The following is a 17,399-nucleotide window of genomic DNA, read 5'->3' on the forward strand; positions in this document are numbered from 1 at the left end:
AAGTGGCCAATTTTGGTCCCTCCATCTCAGTATTTAAATCCAAAGAGATGCCTGACCAGGCAGTGGCGCAGTGGATAGAACATCAGACTGGGATGCTCAAGACCCAGGTTCGTGACCTTGAGGTCGCCAGCTTGAGCATGGGCTCATCTGGTTTGAGCAAAAATTCACCAGGTTGGACCCAAGGTCGCTGGCTCCAGCAAGGGGTTACTCGGTCTGCTGAAGGCCCGCGGTCAAGGCACATATGAGAAAGCAATCAATGAACAACTAAGGTGTTGCAATGCGCAATGAAAAAACTAATGATTGATGCTTCTCATCTCTCCGTTCCTGTCTGTCTGTCCCTGTCTATCCCTCACTCTGACTCTCTCTCTGTCTCTGTAAAAATAAATAAATAAATAAATAAATAAATAAATAAATAAATCCAAAGAGAGAGCGTCGTGTCTTTCCAGTTCTTTAAACTCCCAGGACTTTCTGCTTATTTTCAGGAGGGCCCTGGGCCTGCAGGGAAAAGGGGAAGTAGATTTGCATATTTATGATGTGTGCTCTGTGCCCAGCCCCTTCAGCTAACCCACATGTCTTTCAGTTTCCTCTGAGATTTCAGAATCCAACTTCAGGAGCCGCCATCTAATAAGTACAGGGCCCCGCACCCCAGTCCAGCCCTGGGGGCCCCTAAGGAGATCATGCCTTTCCTCATTTCTGTCCCTGAGCGTCTTGTTCTTCCCACTGCGGAACCCACGGGAGTATGAATACCAGAAGGCAGCCCTGAAAGCAGCCTTGTGTACAGGCCCTCAGCCTGCATGAAGGCGCACTTGTTTGCCCCCTTCCTCTTCCCCTCCCTGTGGAGGGTGGGCTGGATTTTTCTGAGAGTGGGAAGCCCTGGGGCCCCTTTGTGCTCCTGAGACCAGAAGGTAGGTAGGGTACAAAGAGGCAGGCTGTTGCTAGGGCTGCCAGGAACCAGTACGCCTGGAAACTACCCAGCTCCAGAGCAGCAGAAGCCCAGGTGCTGGGGATTGGGGGTGAGGTTGCCAAGACACGCACAGCTGGGCCCGGCCTCTGCCTGCGGGCTCCAGCACCCCTGCCTCCTCTGCTCCCAGACCAGCAGCCAGCCTCATCTCTACCCTCTGCTGAAGTAACCCCCCCATCACTGTCGACCTAGTCACTCAATGCAGAGGTCCTCTGTGTCTGTTGTCTGCACCCTCTGCAGCTCTTCAAGGACCCATGAGGACACTCCTTCCTGACCTTGGGGTCCCTGCACCTCCTGGTTTTCCTTTGGCTTTTTCCGAATGACTGACTTTCTCCCTTTCCTCCTCCTGTAATGACAAGGTCCCTAGCTTTGGGTGCCTGGTGGCCTTTCCCATTCGGCTCTCACCCCCAGCCCTACATGTGTAACCTCCGGTTTTCTCCCCAGGAACCGCCTATTGTTTTAGCCCCTGTATAAATTTCCACTGGGAGTAGCTCAGGCCAGACTGCCCTGGCACTGGCCCTTCCTGCCTCTCCCGTGTCGCTCCTTTCTAAGGGCCAGATTCCCCCTATTCCCAGGTTTTCTGGATCACGTTAGGTGTCTGAATCCTGTCAGATTTTCTTCTGAAATATTTTTTCCTCTGTGCTCTCTCCTGTTCTGATTCCCACTCTGGTCATTGTGGGTTAGTGGCAAGAACATGAGATTTGGGCCCAAGACAGAGTTAGATTCTGGCAGCACCTTTTTTCTGGGTGTGTGTTGGGCAAATGAGATGTAAAATCTGTATTTTCTGGTTTTGTTCACTTTTTTGGTTAATATTAATTAATGATAATATTAATTAATTAAATTAATTAGGTGATAATATTAATGCCTTTCTTGCTTGAGAAGGGGCTCAGTTATGCTAATGTGTGTTGGGGGAGGGCTTTTGCGCCAAAGGTTTTTATTTAAATTAATTAATTTATTTTTTAATGGGGTGACATCAGTAAATCAGGATACAAATATTCAAAGATAACATGTCCAGTTTATCTTGTCGTTCAGTTGTGTTGCATACCCATCACCCAAAGTCAGATTGTCCTCTGTCACCTTCTATCTAGTTCTCTTTGTGCCCCTCCCCCTCCCCCCTTCCCTCTCCCTTTCCCCCCTCCCCCCCATCCCACACTCTTATCAGTGTCTCTTAGTCTCACTTTTATGTCCCATCTCCGTATGGAATAATGCAGTTCTTGTTTTTTTCTGATTTACTTATTTCACTTCGTATAATGTTATCAAGATCCCACCATTTTGCTGTAAATGATCCGATATCATTTCTTATGGCTGAATAGTATTCCATAGTGTATATGTGCCACATCTTCTTTATCCAGTCATCTATTGACGGGCTTTTTGGTTGTTTCCATGTCCTGGCCACTGTGAACAATGCTGCAGTGAACATGGGGCTGCATATGTCCTTGTGTATCAATGTTTCTGAGTTTTGGGGGTATATACCCAGTAGAGGGATTGCTGGGTCATAAGGTAGTTCTATTTGCAGTTTTTTGAGGAACCACCATACTTTCTTCCATAATGGTTGTACTACTTTACATTCCCACCAACAGTGTATGAGGGTTCCTTTTTCTCCACAGCCTCTCCAACATTTGCTAATACCTGTCTTGTTAATAATAGCTAATCTAACAGGTGTGAGGTGGACTCTCATTGCATTTTTGATTTGCATTTCTCTAATAACTAAAGAAGATGAGCATCTTTTCATATATCTGTTGGTCATTTGTATTTCTTCCTGGGAGAAGTGTCTGTTCATATCCTCTTCCCATTTTTTTATTGGATTGTTTGTTTGTTTGTTGTTGAGTTTTGTGAGTTCTTTGTATATTTTGGATATTAGGCCCTTATCTGAGCAGGTGTTTAAAAATATCATTTCCCATTTAGTTGGCTGTCTGTTTATCTTGTTATCAGTTTCTCTTGCTGAGCAAAAACTTCTTAGTCTGATGTAGTCCCATTCATTAATTTTTGCCTTCACTTCTCTTGCCTTTGGAGTCAAATTCATAAAATGCTCTTTAAAGCCCAGGTCCATGAGTTTAGTACCTATGTCTTCTTCTATGTACTTTATTGTTTCATGTCTTATGTTTAGATCTTTGATCCACTTTGAGTTAATTTTAGTACAGGGGGACAAACTGTAGTCCAGTTTCATTCTTTTGCTTTTGCATGTGGCTTTCCAGTTTTCCTAGCACCATTTGTTGAAGAGGCTTTCTTTTCTCCATTGTGTGTTGTTGGCCCCTTTATCAAAAATTATTTGACTATATATATGTGGTTTTATTTCTGGGCTTTCTATTCTGTTCCATTGGTCTGAGTGTCTATTTTTCTGCCAAAACCATGCTGTTTTGTCGTGGCCCTATAATAGAGTTTGAAGTCAGGTATTGTAATGCCTCCAGCTTCATTCTTTGTCTTTAGGATTGCTTTGGCTATTCGGGGTTTTTATAGCTCCATATAAATCTGTTGAATTTTTGCTCCATTTCTTTAAAAAATGTCATTGGAATTTTGATGGGAATTGCATTAAATTTGTATATTGCTTTGGGTAATATGACCATCTTGATTGTATTTATTCTTCCTAACCAAGAACAAGGAATATTCTTCCATCTCATAATATCTTTTTCGATTTCCCTTAACAATGGTTTATAGTTTTCATTGTATAAGTCCTTTACATTCTTTGTTTATTCCTAGGTATTTTATTTTTTTTGTTGCAATCATGAAGGGGATTATTCTTTTGAGTTCGTTCTCAAATGTTTCATTGTTGGCATATAGAAAGGCTATTGACTTCTGTATGTTAATTTTGTATCCTGCGACCTTACTGTATTGGCTTATTGTTTCTAGTAGTCTTTTTGTGGATTCTTTGGGGTTTTCGATGTATAGGATCATATCATCTGCAAAAAGTGATACCTTTACTTCTTCTTTTCCTATATGGATGCCTTTTATTTCTTTGTCTTGTCTGATTGCTCTGGCTAGAACCTCTAGTACCACATTAAATAAGAGTGGAGAGTGGACAACCCTGTCTTGTTCCGGATTTAAGGGGAAAAGCATTCAGTTTTGTGCAATTTAATATGATGTTAGCTGATGGTTTATCATATATGGCCTTTATCATGTTGAGATATTTTTCTTCTATACCCATTTTAGTGAGAGTCTTAAACATAAAATTGTGTTGTATTTTATCAAAAGCCTTTTCTGCGTCTATTGATAAGATCCTGTGTTTTTGTTCTTTGTTTTGTTGATATGGTGTATTACAGTAACCGTTTTACGTATGTTGAACCATCCTTGAGATTCTGGGATGAATCCCACTTGATCATGATGTATTATTTTTTAATATGTTGTTGTATTCGATTTGCTAGTATTTTGTTTAGTATTTTAGCATCTGAATTCATTAGAGATATTGGTCTGTAGTTTTCTTTTTTTGTGCCATCCTTGCCTGGTTTTGGTATGAGGGTTATGTTGGCCTCATAAAATGTGTTTGGAAGTATTGCTTCTTCTTCAATTTTTTGGAAGACTTTCAGTAGAATAGAAACCAAGTCTTCTTTGAAGGTTTGATAAAATTCGCTGGTATAGCCATCTGGGCCTGGACTTTTATTTTTGGGGAGGTTTTTAATGGTTTTTCCTATTTCATCTCTACTAATTGGTCTGTTTAGGCTTTCTGCTTCTTCTTGACTCAGTCTAGGAAGGTTGTCTTGTTCTAGGAATTTATCCATTTCTTCTAGGTTATTGAATTTAGTGGCATAAAGTTTTTCATAGTATTCTACAATAATTCTTTGTATATCTACGATGTCCGTGGTGATTTCTCCTCTTTCATTTTGGATTTTATTTATATGAGTCTTTCTCTTTTTTCCTTGGTAAGTCTTGCCAAGGGTTTGTCAATTTTGTTGATCTTTTCAAAGAACCAGCTCCTTGTTCTATTAATTTTTTCTATAGTTTTTCTGTTCTCTATTTCATTTATTTTTGCTATGATTTTTATTATCTCCTTTCTTCGGCTGGTTTTGGGTTGTCTTTGTTCTTCTTTTTCTAGTTCCTTAAGGTGTGAAGTTAAGTGGTTCACTTGGGCTCTCTCTTGTTTGTTCATATATGCCTGAAGTGATATGAACTTCCCTCTTATCACTGCTTTTGCTGCATCCCATAGATTCTGATATGTTGTTTTGTCATTTTCATTTGTCTATATATATCTTTTGATCTCTGCACTTATTTCTTCCTAGACCCATTCATTTTTTTAAAAGTATGTTGTTTAGTTTCCACATTTTTGTGGGATTTTTTTTCCTCTTTTTTGCAGTTGAATTCTAGTTTCAAGGCTTTATGATCAGAAAATATGCTTGGTACAACTTCGATTTTTCTGAATTTGCTGATATTGTTTTTGTGGTCCAACATATGGTCAATTCTTGAGAATGATCCATGTACATTGGAGAAAAATGTATACTCAGTCACTTTGGGATGAAATGTCCTGTAGATGTCTATCATATGCAGGTGCTCTAGTGTTTTGTTTAAGGCCACTATATCTTTGTTGATTCTCTGTTTGGATGACTGATCTAGAGCCGTCAGCGGTGTATTGAGGTCTCCATGTATGATTGTATTTTTGTCAGTTTTTGTTTTAAGGTCAATAAGTAGCTGTCTTATATATTTTGGTGCTCCTTGGTTTGGTGCATATATATTAAGAATTGTTATGTCTTCTTGATTCAGTGTCCCCTTAGCCATTATGAAATGGCCATTTTTGTCTCTGAGTACTTTTGCTGTCTTGTAGTCAGCATTATCAGATATGAGTATTGCTACGCCTGCTTTTTTTTGGATGTTATTTGCTTGGAGTATTGTTTTCCAGCCTTTCACTTTGAATTTATTTTTATCCTTATTGCTTAGATGAGTTTCTTGTAGGCAGCATACAGTTGGATTTTCTTTTTTGATCCATTCTGCTACTCTGTGCCTTTTTATTGGTGAGTTTAATCCATTTACATTTATTGTAATTATTGACACTTGTGAGTTCCCTATTGCCATTTTATATCTTGCTTTCTGTTAGTTTTGTGTCTTGTTTGATCCTTCTCTTTCGTTTTTCTATCTTTTGTTTTTATTTGGTTGTGTTCCATACATCTTTCCTCTGTTGCTATCTTTTTTGTCTCATGTGCTTCTGTGGTGGTTTTTTCAATGGTGGTTACCATTAAGTAATGAAAAGGGTTCCTACCCTGTTCATTGTAGTGCACTATTTTGTGAGTACTTTTGCACTCCATTGTCCTTTGCTACTGTTAATCTCCATCCTCTCCCCCCCTTTCTTTTTGTTGTCACAGTTTAAATTTGGTTTTATTGTGTTCTTCTTGGAGCTTTTACTTGTGGCTTTGTTTTTTTTTTTCTTCTTTGTATCTGATTGGAGAACCCCCTTTAGTATCTCCTGGAGTGGGGGGTTTTTTTGATGATAAATTCCCTCATCTTTTCTGTATCTGTGAATGTTTTTATTTCTCCTTCATATTTGAAGGATAGCTTTGATGGGTATAGTATTCATGGCTGAAAGTTCCTCTCTTTCAGGACTTTAAATATTGGGGTCCACTCTCTTCTAGCTTGTAGAGTTTCTGTTGAGAAATCTGATGATAATCTAATGGGCCTTCCTTTATATTATATGTTGTATTCTTCTTTTTCCTGGCTGCCTTGAGAATTTTTTCTTTGCAGTTGGTTTGTGCCAATTTCATTATGATGTGCCTTGAAGTAGGTTTGTTGGGGTTAAGAAAACTTGGAGTTCTGTTTGCTTCTAGAATTTGAGGCTTTAGTTCTTTCCACAGGCTTGGGAAGTTCTCATCTATTATTTGTTTGAGTATGTTCTCCATTCCATTTTCTCTCTCTTCTCCCTCTGATATACCTATTATTCTTATGTTATTCTTTTTGATGGAGTCAGATAATTCCTGTAGGGCTATCTCCTTTTTTTTAATTTTTGAGTCTCTTTCTTCTTCTCTCTGTTGTCCCTCAAGTTGCTTGTCTTCTATTTCACTAATCCTCTCTTCTATCTGACCTGTTCTATTAGCTAAGCTTGTTACCTCGTTTTTCAGTTCGTGAATTGAGTTTTTCATCTCTGTTTGATTTGTTTTTATAGTTTCAATTTCCTTGGAGATATACTCTTTGTGTTCATTGAGTTGTTTTCTGAGCTCCCTAAATTGCCTTTCTGTGTTTTCTTGTATATCTCTGAGTATTTTTATGATTTCTATTTTAAATTCTCTGTCGTTTAACTCCAAGGTTTCCAATATCTTAAATTTTTTCTCCATAGATTTTTCCTCATCTATCTGTGTTACCTCTCTTTCTTTTGTATCCATGATATTCGATTTTCTCTTCTTTAATGGCATCTGAGGGTGGTTTTGTTGATAGTATTAATGAGATTTAATAAAGAATAAAAAGTTAAAAAAATAAAAAATCGAAGTTTTTTTTATAAATTAATCACTAAATAAAGAAAAATAAAATAAAATAAAAATTTGAAAAAAAAGGAAATTATTCCTCCCCCCTTCCTTTTTTCCTCTCCTCTCCTCTCCCCTCTTTCTTGAGAAAATCTTGTTGTGAACTGTGAATTATATTGTACTAAATAGAACAAACAATACCTGTAATGGAGGGCCTGAATTGGGGAGAAGTAATAAAGGGGCAAAGGAAAAAGAGAAAAGAAAAAAAAAGGGGGGGAGCGGTATGGACCCACAAAAAGCAAATAAGGAAAAAATTTGGGTCAAGAATAAAATGATTTGCTTTTAGGTGTTGGCTGACTAAGAGTTATGATGAGAGGAATAAGAGGGAAACAGGAAAAAGGGGGGGGAATTAAAAAATTACTATTGTATTTAGTGGAACAAGAACTAGATAAAATGGAGAGCCAGGGATGGGAGCACTGCTAGTGAGTTAAAAAGATGAAGTAAAAACCCCCCAAAATGCCACAAACATAAGTTTGAGTCCCAGATAAGATAATTTGTTCATTATTGAGGTTTGAATGAGAGGAGACGTAAAGGAGAAAGGAAGAGACTAATATAGAGGGAGAAAAGAGAGAGAGAGAGAAAAAAAAGACAGAACCACTAAAAGAAGAAAAAAGAAAAAAGAGGAGAGAGAAAGAGAGAGTTAAGGGTTTTGGAGTCCAACCCTCATAGAAAGAAAGGAAGAGGACAGAAAAGATAATGGGAGATGTAACACTTATGGGTACTGTAGTTCAAATAGAGGAGAGAGTAAGGTCGGCAGAGAATTAAACGACCAAATTGGAGGAGGAAAAAAAAAAGAAAAAAAAAAGAATGAAGATAAGAGACACAGAGGAACAAATATAATAAAATGGGATAGGTTATAAAGTTTGCAGATTATTCTTGATTTTGAGAGGTTATCTTCTTGCTTTTTCTTTTCTGTCCCTCTTCTTGGTCCGTGACTTTGTACCCGGGTTCTGCCCCTGTGGCACGCTCTGGTAGGGGTTTGCAGTTGATAATTCTCTATGGCAATGTCATGTATTGGGCTTCAGTCTCGTTGGCAGTCGAGGCTCATTAGTGTTTATAGGCTCCGCCAGTGAGAGAGTCCGTGTTCCTGGAGCCTCTCTCCTAGTCTTTCCTTCCACAATTGGAAGCCTGATAATCCAGCTATGGGGTTGCTGCTGCCTTTGCCTGGATAGTAAGAAGCTCAAAGAGTTGGCAACTCCCCACTCTATTCCCACTCAGCACTGGTCTCTGGGTAAGGCTCAGTCAGTCAGAGCTGCTAACATGATCAGGCAGGGCTTCCGCCCACTCAAAGACCTCTAACTCTGCCCTTCTGTGGGATAACATGAGCGCCCACCCCTGAGGTGCTCGGAGGAATCTCTTGCCCATTCTCCATGCGCGCTGACCAGGATATCAGGCCGGCAGTGTCTCACTCCAAGAAAGCCCTCCGCCCGCACGGAAAAGTTCCAGCGTTGGAATTGGCTCTAGCTCCCTCCCCGTGCGCGGCCCCTTCAGGGCGCTGGGGCAGTTAGGAGATTCCACTTTTGGCCCACACACAGGTCTTTGACTCTGTCTCTCTGTGGGACAACACGGGCGCCCACCCCTGAGGTGATCGGAGGAATCTCTCGCCCACTCTTTGTGCGCGCAGACTTGGATATCAGGCCAGCCGTCTCTCACTCCGAGAAAGCCCTCCGCCCGCACGGAAAAGTTCCAGCGTTGGAATTGGCTCTAGCTCCCTCCCCGTGCGCGGCTCCCTCAGGGCACTGGGGCAATTCGGAGATTCCGCTTTCAGCCCACACAAAGGCCTCTGACTCTGCCTCTCTGTGGGTTAACATGGGCGGTGCCCACCCCTGAGGTGTTTGGAGGAATCTCTCGCCCACTATCTGCGCGCACTGACCAGGAGATGGGGAAAATGGCTGCCCCACTTGTCTTTCTTTATCTGGGTTTGGTGCGAGTGTTAGCTTGTATTGCCCGGGTTGCCACAGTCACAGTTTTTCCTCGGCTTGGATCTCCGTGCCACAGCCTGGTTCGGCCGTTTGTGCCGCGGCTTGGATCTATTCACCCCCTTTGTCTGCTTTAGTTTCTGTACTGTAAGTTCCTAGTGAAAGCAACCTTATTTAGGTTAGTGAGGAAGGCGGAGCATTTCTTACTCCCCATTTCCCCCGGGGTTTGATTATATATTTAGCCAATTTTTCGCTCGACCATACCTTCGGGTGTGTTGTGAAACATCTGAAGGCTCCAAGGATAGGTTTTTCTGTTTCTGGTTGAAGATCTTGTTGAGTTTTTGGGGAGATTTATCGGTATCGCTTCCTACCGCGCCATTACTCTGACGTCATCCACATTTAAATTCTTCGCCAAAAGGTTTTAAAAGGAGGAGCTAGGAAGCCATTTGAGAGAGAGTGATCATATTCTTATAGAGAGGAAGAGCCCATAGTGTAGCAGGGCAGGGAAGCCACGTGGAGGAGGCAGCCAACATGGTGGAATGGTGAAGGAGAAGCCAGTTTGTGCAGGAGAAGGAGCTGGGCAACAGAGATGAATAAGGCTGGTGAGGTAGAAACCTTTGATTCTAGGAAACTCAGATAAGTCAGTGGCTTTGGGAGCTCTGAATGGAAAGGGAAGTGTTTCCCACTGTGTGTATTTCTTGCCTGCCGGGTGCGAGCTAGGATTAAAGGAAAATGGACCACCAGTTTTTGGCTCTGTTGATTCTTTACCGTCTGTTCGAATCAAATGTGAATCAGCGGTGGCCAGGCAGCTGTGATAGTGACCATGACCACTGGCCAAACAGTGTGTCACCTCAAGCAAATCGTCAAACGTGCCTCTAATTCACTGTCTATGAGGTAGACCCATGCAGAGAGTGGACACCCTTCTTGGCATACTCAGCTTACGGGCCTCAACAGAGAGCATGATTTTTCACCCTCAGTGCTCATGATGTTTTGGGCTGAGTAATTCTTTTTTGTGGGGCCGTCTTGTGCATTGTAGGCTGTTCAGCAGCTTCCTAGCCTCTGCCCGCTAGATGCCAGTAGCACTTCTCAGCCCCAGTTGTGACAACTAAAAATGCTCCAGACATTGTCAAATGTCTCCTGGGAGTGAAACCACTCCAGTTGAGAACCAGTGGTAGAGAGGATGCTGAGTCGGGAGGGTGGGTGACAAGCCTGACCCCAGGTCTTCAGGTTTTCGCCTTACATGTCAGCCACGTGTAGAAAGGGATCACATTACTTTTGTTCCATTCTTTTTTTTCTGATTCCATTTGACATCTCCAGTTGCTGTGCTGACTTGCTTGACTATGTAATGCCTTTGATTTCACACCTCCGTTCAGCCTACGCTGGGCTTGCACCCTGATGCTCTCTTGCTGAAGAATGAGAGCGTTCAGGGTTGGACAGGCACCCTAGGACTCTCACCAGCATCCCCTGAAGGTCTGGCCCAGCCTGCTCTCCCCCCGCCCTGCAGGCTGTAGCGATGACTGATGCAGATTCAGAGCTTGTAAGCATTGTTCTACCATTTTTTTTGAGTGCTTACTATGTAGCAGTTTACTTATTAATTTTGCATTAATGTATTTGATGCTTAGGAAGTATTATTTATTTTCACTTTATAGATGAGGAAATTGAGGCCCAGATATGTTAAGCAACGTGCCTCAGGGCTCATATGTAAAGGCACTAAGATCAGAGCCAGCCGACTGTGGCACAAAAGCCTGTGTACTGGTTGTCAGGGCCCGTCTGTGTTTGTGAGCTGAGCCTCTGCTGTGACTGGAGGACAGGAGTCCATGAAGGAGGAGCTCCTCTTAACCATGTCTCCGAAGGTCCCCATCTTGCCACCTACAGGTTCTAAGGATGGATGGGAGATCTCTAGGCCTGGCAGGTGGCTGGCTGGTTGAGACCATAAGTCCCAGCGCCGTGTCCAGCACAGGGAAGACCCCCATTCAGGTAGTTTCCTTCCTTCACGGCTTGGATGAGACTCTGCTATGGAGTGTGTTGGGTGCACAGTTCCTTCCCTGAGCCCCTGCGGTGGGAGAGGGGAGGGTCCCAGAGGCCTGTGAAGGGCAGATGGGGAGGTGCTGGCATGTGGAGGGGGGGTTGGGTAAAGACAGGCTGTGGCCCCACAGCCCCAAACAGAGTGTGCACTGGGCATCCTATGGCATTCTAGAACCTCATGTGTGGGGTGGGGTCTGAGCCCTCCAGCGGCCTCCCTGCCTCAGCCAGGAGGAGTGCCGAGCTTTAGTGCTGACAGGGGCCAGGAGGCACCGCCAGCACTGCCCGGGGACGTTCTGGGGAACGAAGCCCTTGCATGTTTAGAGGTCAAAGGCAAAAGTTCATTCCAGCCATAGCCTATCTGGAGGCTTTTTGGTCCCTTATCTAGGAAAGCAAAGGGGCATGTCTCCTTGTGAGGACTGCTGGTGTCCCAGGGGAAGAACCTATGGCTGCTGCTTGTCCAGACAGCGAAGTCAAGATGTTGCTAAACTAAAGAAGCCAGTCCTCAGGTCCGAGCACAGCAGCCGACAGCAGAATGACAAGGCCTGTGTCTTCCCCTCTGGCTATAAGGCCAGAGGGGAAGAACTGTGTTCTGTAGCCCCAACTGTGTTTATCTTAGAATAGCATGTTGCAGAATGTTCTGAAACACACTCCATATGGCCCTTTTCCCATATAAGAAGCTGCCTGCTACTCCCTCCTGGAGCCTGTGAGGCTCCCTCCATCATCCTTCAGGCTTTGGGAAGGAATGCCATGAAGAGACCTGTAAACCCTTGTTTAACCAGAATTTCTCATGTGCCTTTGGCCTCAGGTCCTTTTTCCACACACTATATTAACTCCTCTCCACTTTGGGAGGTGTTGTCTGCAGGAGAAGCAGATAGGTATTCAGACATAAGGATAGGACTGAGGCAGGAACAGATCAATCACATCAGGAGGGCAAGGTGGAGGCATGATCATGTGCCGCGCAGAATGGAAGTGGGATTCCAGAAAACGGTTTGTAACAAGTTTACCTGAGACAAAAGCAGACTCCAGAATCTGGGCTCTTTGAGTTCTTTCTGACCAGAGAAAGGAAGGCTAGAATGAGAGAGAGGAAACAGGAGGGAGAGGGAGAGGGTGAGGAAACTATCTACTGAGCACCTGTTATGAGGCAGTTTACATGGGAGGCCAGAATTATCACCATTTTACAGATGAAGAAAATGAGGCTCAAGGGCCTCTGTTTAGCAGGTTTCCATAGCATCTATGACAGTGACACAAACCCGGTCATGGATACTCATTGTGAGAATAAGATTCTGATGTCAGAATGCCCACCTAGCCTTAAATCTTTTCTTTGTTCATGTAAACACCGTCTCCCAGGCCTCGCCAGTTTGAGTTGGTGTCTGTTCATATTACTCTCTAAATTTAGGAAATGAGCAGATGACTAAAATGAGGTTAAAACAATAGCCGAGAACCAAATTCATCCTGGGAAAGGGGAGGTTAAGTGCCAGAGGGGAGGAGTGGGACTGAGGAGCTCGGCCTGAACCAGCACGGATAATATTTAAAGGCATGGATAGGTTTTGCTGTGGTTTAATGTTTTATAAATGGTATTTCCTGTCACATAGCTGAACTAAGTACCATACACACATGTTTGTGATTAAAAATTATGGACTGCAGAACATATGTGTTAATAATCCATCCAGTGCACATAGCAGACACTTCTATGAGCTAAGACAAGAGTACTCTCTGCAAGTGTTTTCACTTAGGGTTCTGTGTGTTGTCTCATGATTCCTTTGTTTCCAGCTTTTAGTTTCCCCTTTAAAGGGAAACATTGTATAGGAATGATATGTTAAATATTATCATAGCAAACCGCTAAGAAGATTCTTCATGAATGCATTGTGCACACTGGGCTGCCTTTCCTTTGTCTTTGTTTCCAGGGTATACATCCCGGGATAACAAGGAGAGTGACTTTTGCAGACCTCTTACCGTACAAAACAACAGGGAGGCTTTGTAAATGCAGCTCCTCTCTAGTTTGTGGCTGTTGAGTCCACCACTGGGGAGAGTCGGAGAATTCCTTAGTTGGGAGACGGCCAAGAAAGCCACATAGATACTGACTTGACTACATTCTTTCTCTAGATTATGCAGCATTGTTATGGAGCAAACAAGCCACAGGCATAAAGGACTAAATTCAGCCCCCTGCAAAGGCAAGGGCGTTGCTGAGGCTCCAGATGTGTTCCTGAGGCTTGAGTAGGAGTCAGCCCGACAAGGACAGCTCTGGTGGGGCTGATAGCAGGAGCGTCAGTGGTGATGCTTCCCTGAGCTCTCCCTGCTGAATACCCCTTTGGCATCAGGCTTCCCCCAGAGTCTGGCAGACACAGAAAAGCCAGACCCTGGGGTCATCCTTGAGGGTGTTACATGCTGAAGTGGGGACAGAGTCTTCAGTTGCAGATAAGTGGAATGCTGATTCAACAACCAGATGCATCTAATCTGATTTCAACAATCTGCAAAATAAGGTAGAACTTTGTATTTATACTTTATTTGAATGGTCTCTGGAGAAAAGCAAAGGAAAACCACAAAGAACAGCAGAAGTAGATGCTTGAGAATAGAGGGGGTTGAGGGTTGGCCTGGGAAAAAGGATAATGCAGGGAGATATGCCAGATTTGGGGAATTAGTCTAGCACAGTTTCCCCTTGAAGAGCAGGCGGTACTGAGGTGCATTTGCTGGGCAGTAAGTCTGAAAAGTTGTTCATCACTAAGGGTGGGCTAGCCAGGGGGTGCCGACAAGAAAGGACAGAAAGTAAGGAAGGCTGAGTGACAGAAGCCTCCAATTCTCAGAATTGATCCAAATTGATAATGAGCTGTTGTTCACTAGAAATCATGGAGAAAACTGTTTCAGAGTTTGCCTTTCCCATAGCCTGGGGTGTCCAAGTGGCAGATAAAAGAGGTGGGCTTTGTGCAGAAAGAGATTCTTCTCAGGTGAGAGGAGATTTAGAGAGTTCCCAGCTCCAGGAAATGGTGGCTTCTACTCTGGAGCTTTCTCTTTAGTGGAGGATGGAGAGGCAGGAAGTACTTGGAAGTGGCAGTTAGGACACAAGCAGTCGTCAGATCTCTTGGGACCTGTGGGGTAATGGATGGTATTGAACATCGGCTTTGGGATCAGACAGACCTGGTCACAGTCCACATCTGCCTAACTGGATGGGTTACTTTAGGTAAGTAGCTTAACTTCTCTGATCTTTATTCTACAAAATATTATTGCCTGACCAGGCGGTGGCGCAGTGGATAGAGCGTCGGACTGGGGTGCAGAAGACCCAGGCTCAAGACCCCAAGGTCGCCAGCTTGAGCGCGGGGTTATCTGGTTTGAGCAAAGCTCACCAGCTTGGACCCAAGGTTGCTGGCTGGGGCAAGGGGTACTCGGTCTGCTGTAGCCCCCCAGTCAAGGCATATATGAGAAAGCAATCAATGAACAACTAAGGTGTCGCAACAAAAAACTAATGATTGATGCTTCTCATCTCTCTCTGTTCCTGTCTGTCTGTCCCTATCTATCCCTCTCTCTGTCTCTGAAAAAACAAACAAAAACAAAATGATATTATTACCTGATAGTATTGTAAGGATTAAATAAGATCATGCACATATAGCACTTAGCATACCATGAGCACACAGTACTTGGTAAACGTTTGTTGGTGTGGTTACTTAAACAGAATACCTCTGATTCTAACTAAAATTCAGCGATTCTTTAAATTGGGGAGGGCAGTGTAGAGATGTACTTTATGGAGAACTGAATAGACCACTTAAATTATTCAATCAAAAGGTATTGAGCTACATACTTGTGTCAGACATTTGTAGGCAATGTGGAAATTGCCCTAACAAATGAGTTGTGATCTGTTCATGAAAAAGCTTTTACTGTTACTCTCAAGGAATATGTGAATTTTTTCTATGATAACTTAAGTTTTTATCCCCAAATTCTTTTTGGTGAGATAATTTTTCCATACCAGTGCTTCTTATTCGTAAGGTTTATTGCAAGTAAGTTGCAGTATTATTAATCTTTAAGGTATTGCTCTTTGTGAAAGGTTTTATTTTTAAAACAATTTAGAATAAATTTATTATAATCTCCATGATACTTTTTAAGAATTCTAGTATGATTTCTTAGTGGAAGGAAGGGATGGAATGTGGGAATTGTATATAAGTGCCTTTCTGCTGTTGGCTGTGGCCTGGACCCCCCCTTTGCTGGTCCAACATTTAGCATGGGGGGATAATTAATTATTTTAAAGCTTCTTTTAAGCCTGACCAGGCAGTGGCACAGTGGATAGAGCATCGGACTTGGATGCAAAGGACCCAGATTCGAGACCCCGAGGTCACCAGCTTGAGCACAGGCTCATCTGGTTTGAGCAAAGCTCACCAGCTTGGACCCAAGGTCGCTGGTTAGAGCAGGGGGTTACTCGGTCTGCTGTAGCCCCACGGTCAAGGCACATATGAGAAAGCAACCAATGAACAACTATGGTGTTGCAACGAAAAACTAATGATTGATGCTTCTCATCTCTCTCCGTTCCTGTCTTTCTGTCCCTATCTCTGACTCTCTCTCTGTCTCTGTTAAAAAAAACAAACCAAAAAAGCTTCTATTAATATTTTGGGTTTTTTTTTTTTAACTCTGGGTATGGCCAAGAGAATGTGCTAGGCTTCCGAAAGCATCTGTTGTGTGTGTTGAGGTAAGAGCTTGAAAACCGTGGTCTACTTATGTTGTTGTTATTCTCAGTGGGAGCAGACTTAGCCATTGTCTTTCAATTTGATCTTGAGAGCAATGTATTCTGATGCTGCTTTAAAAATAAGGAGGCCAAAAGAATGTCTGATAGTCTTAAGGGGAAGAAAATACTCCCCTAGAAACCTTCAAACCTCAAGAGATTGATATCTAGAAATTTCTACCATAAAACATTTTCCTTTCTATCTGTCCCTCATTCAGTCATGGTGTCTTGGCCTGCCTTTGAATTTTGCCTGGAATTGTCTTCTACAAGCTTGCAGGATATCCCAGATTGACTGACAACAGAACTGTGAAAGGACTCAGGCATACAGCGGGGGATGGAACCCCATCTGAGGAGAAAGCTGGGGAACTGAACCTGAGCAATCTTTGCTTCAGGGGAAGGCAGCTGGGAACTTGGTGCCAGGAGTCCTAGGTTTCCAGACCTGCACTAACTGGATCTTGGACTTTGGATGGAGAAGGCTCTTAAATGCTCTGGTCCAGTCCGGAATTTAGTATTTTTTCTCTATTGATTGATTGTAGTGAGAGAGGAAGCAAGGAGAGGAGGGAGAGAGAAAGAGATAGAGACAGAGACAGAGACAGGGAAACAAGACCATCAATCTGTTCCTGTATGTGCCTTGACCAGGGATTGAACTGGCAACCTCTTGTGTTTCAGGATGATGCTCGTAACCAATTGAGCTGTCCAGCCATGGCCTTCTCTGGAATTTAAATGAGATATTGCCTGTGAAAGGGTTCTGTAAATGGTAGGACTAAGGGCCCTCTGGAGGCATAGATACATACTTAGGTTCTATCCCATTTGCAGTGCAGAAAAAAAAAATACTGAGGTTAAATAGATGCTGCTGTTTGAATACTTCTAGATTCTAATGTTCTGCAGTAGATGGGGTGAATCTTCAGATGACTAAAGGGAAATACATGCTAGATCTCTAGACTCTGAGCTTTCTCATCCTTCCTTGAGACTCGGTGGGCCTGGGACAGACCACGGCTCTTGGACAGGATGTGACCCCCTGTCCCTGCTTGGGGTGGTGCTGGGTTAGGAGAGAAGGAAAGAATGAGTGTAAAAAGGACTGATAAGGAAGTGCAGCAAGAGGGGTAGAGAAGAGGAGAAGGAGGAGCACAGCAGGAAACAAACCTGCCCTTGACCTTGGAGCTGGAGCCTTAGCCACTTAGTCCAGAGCTGCATCTAAGTTCTGCTCTTTAAGCAGAAACAAAGGTTTGGGTTCTATTGGGCACAGTACAGAATTTAACTCACATTGCATTTGCTGAGTGTGGGAAGAGTGTGCTTTGCATAGATTTTTGCATTCAAGGTAGGAGCTTTTTTGCAAGGTGTGCTTTCCAAAGTTCAGA

General features: G+C 43.1%; 1 protein-coding gene across 4 annotated transcripts in view; it reads left to right on the plus strand.

The window, feature by feature from the left end:
* The window catches only part of STON1 (stonin 1), a 58,086-nt gene that overhangs the window by 22,066 nt on the left and 18,621 nt on the right, over positions 1 to 17,399 (plus strand). Inside the window, exon 1 of one of the 4 annotated variants that reach the window (XM_066267093.1) lies at positions 13,715 to 13,819. The exons of the other annotated variants lie outside the window; for them this stretch is intronic. The gene's annotated coding sequence lies outside the window, so the exon portion shown is untranslated. Of the gene's footprint in view, positions 1 to 13,714; positions 13,820 to 17,399 lie in introns of those variants that run through there. 4 annotated transcript variants of the gene reach the window in all.

Source organism: Saccopteryx bilineata, chromosome 3 (assembly GCF_036850765.1).
Source record: "Saccopteryx bilineata isolate mSacBil1 chromosome 3, mSacBil1_pri_phased_curated, whole genome shotgun sequence".
In the NCBI taxonomy this organism is placed as follows: Eukaryota; Metazoa; Chordata; class Mammalia; order Chiroptera; family Emballonuridae; genus Saccopteryx; species Saccopteryx bilineata.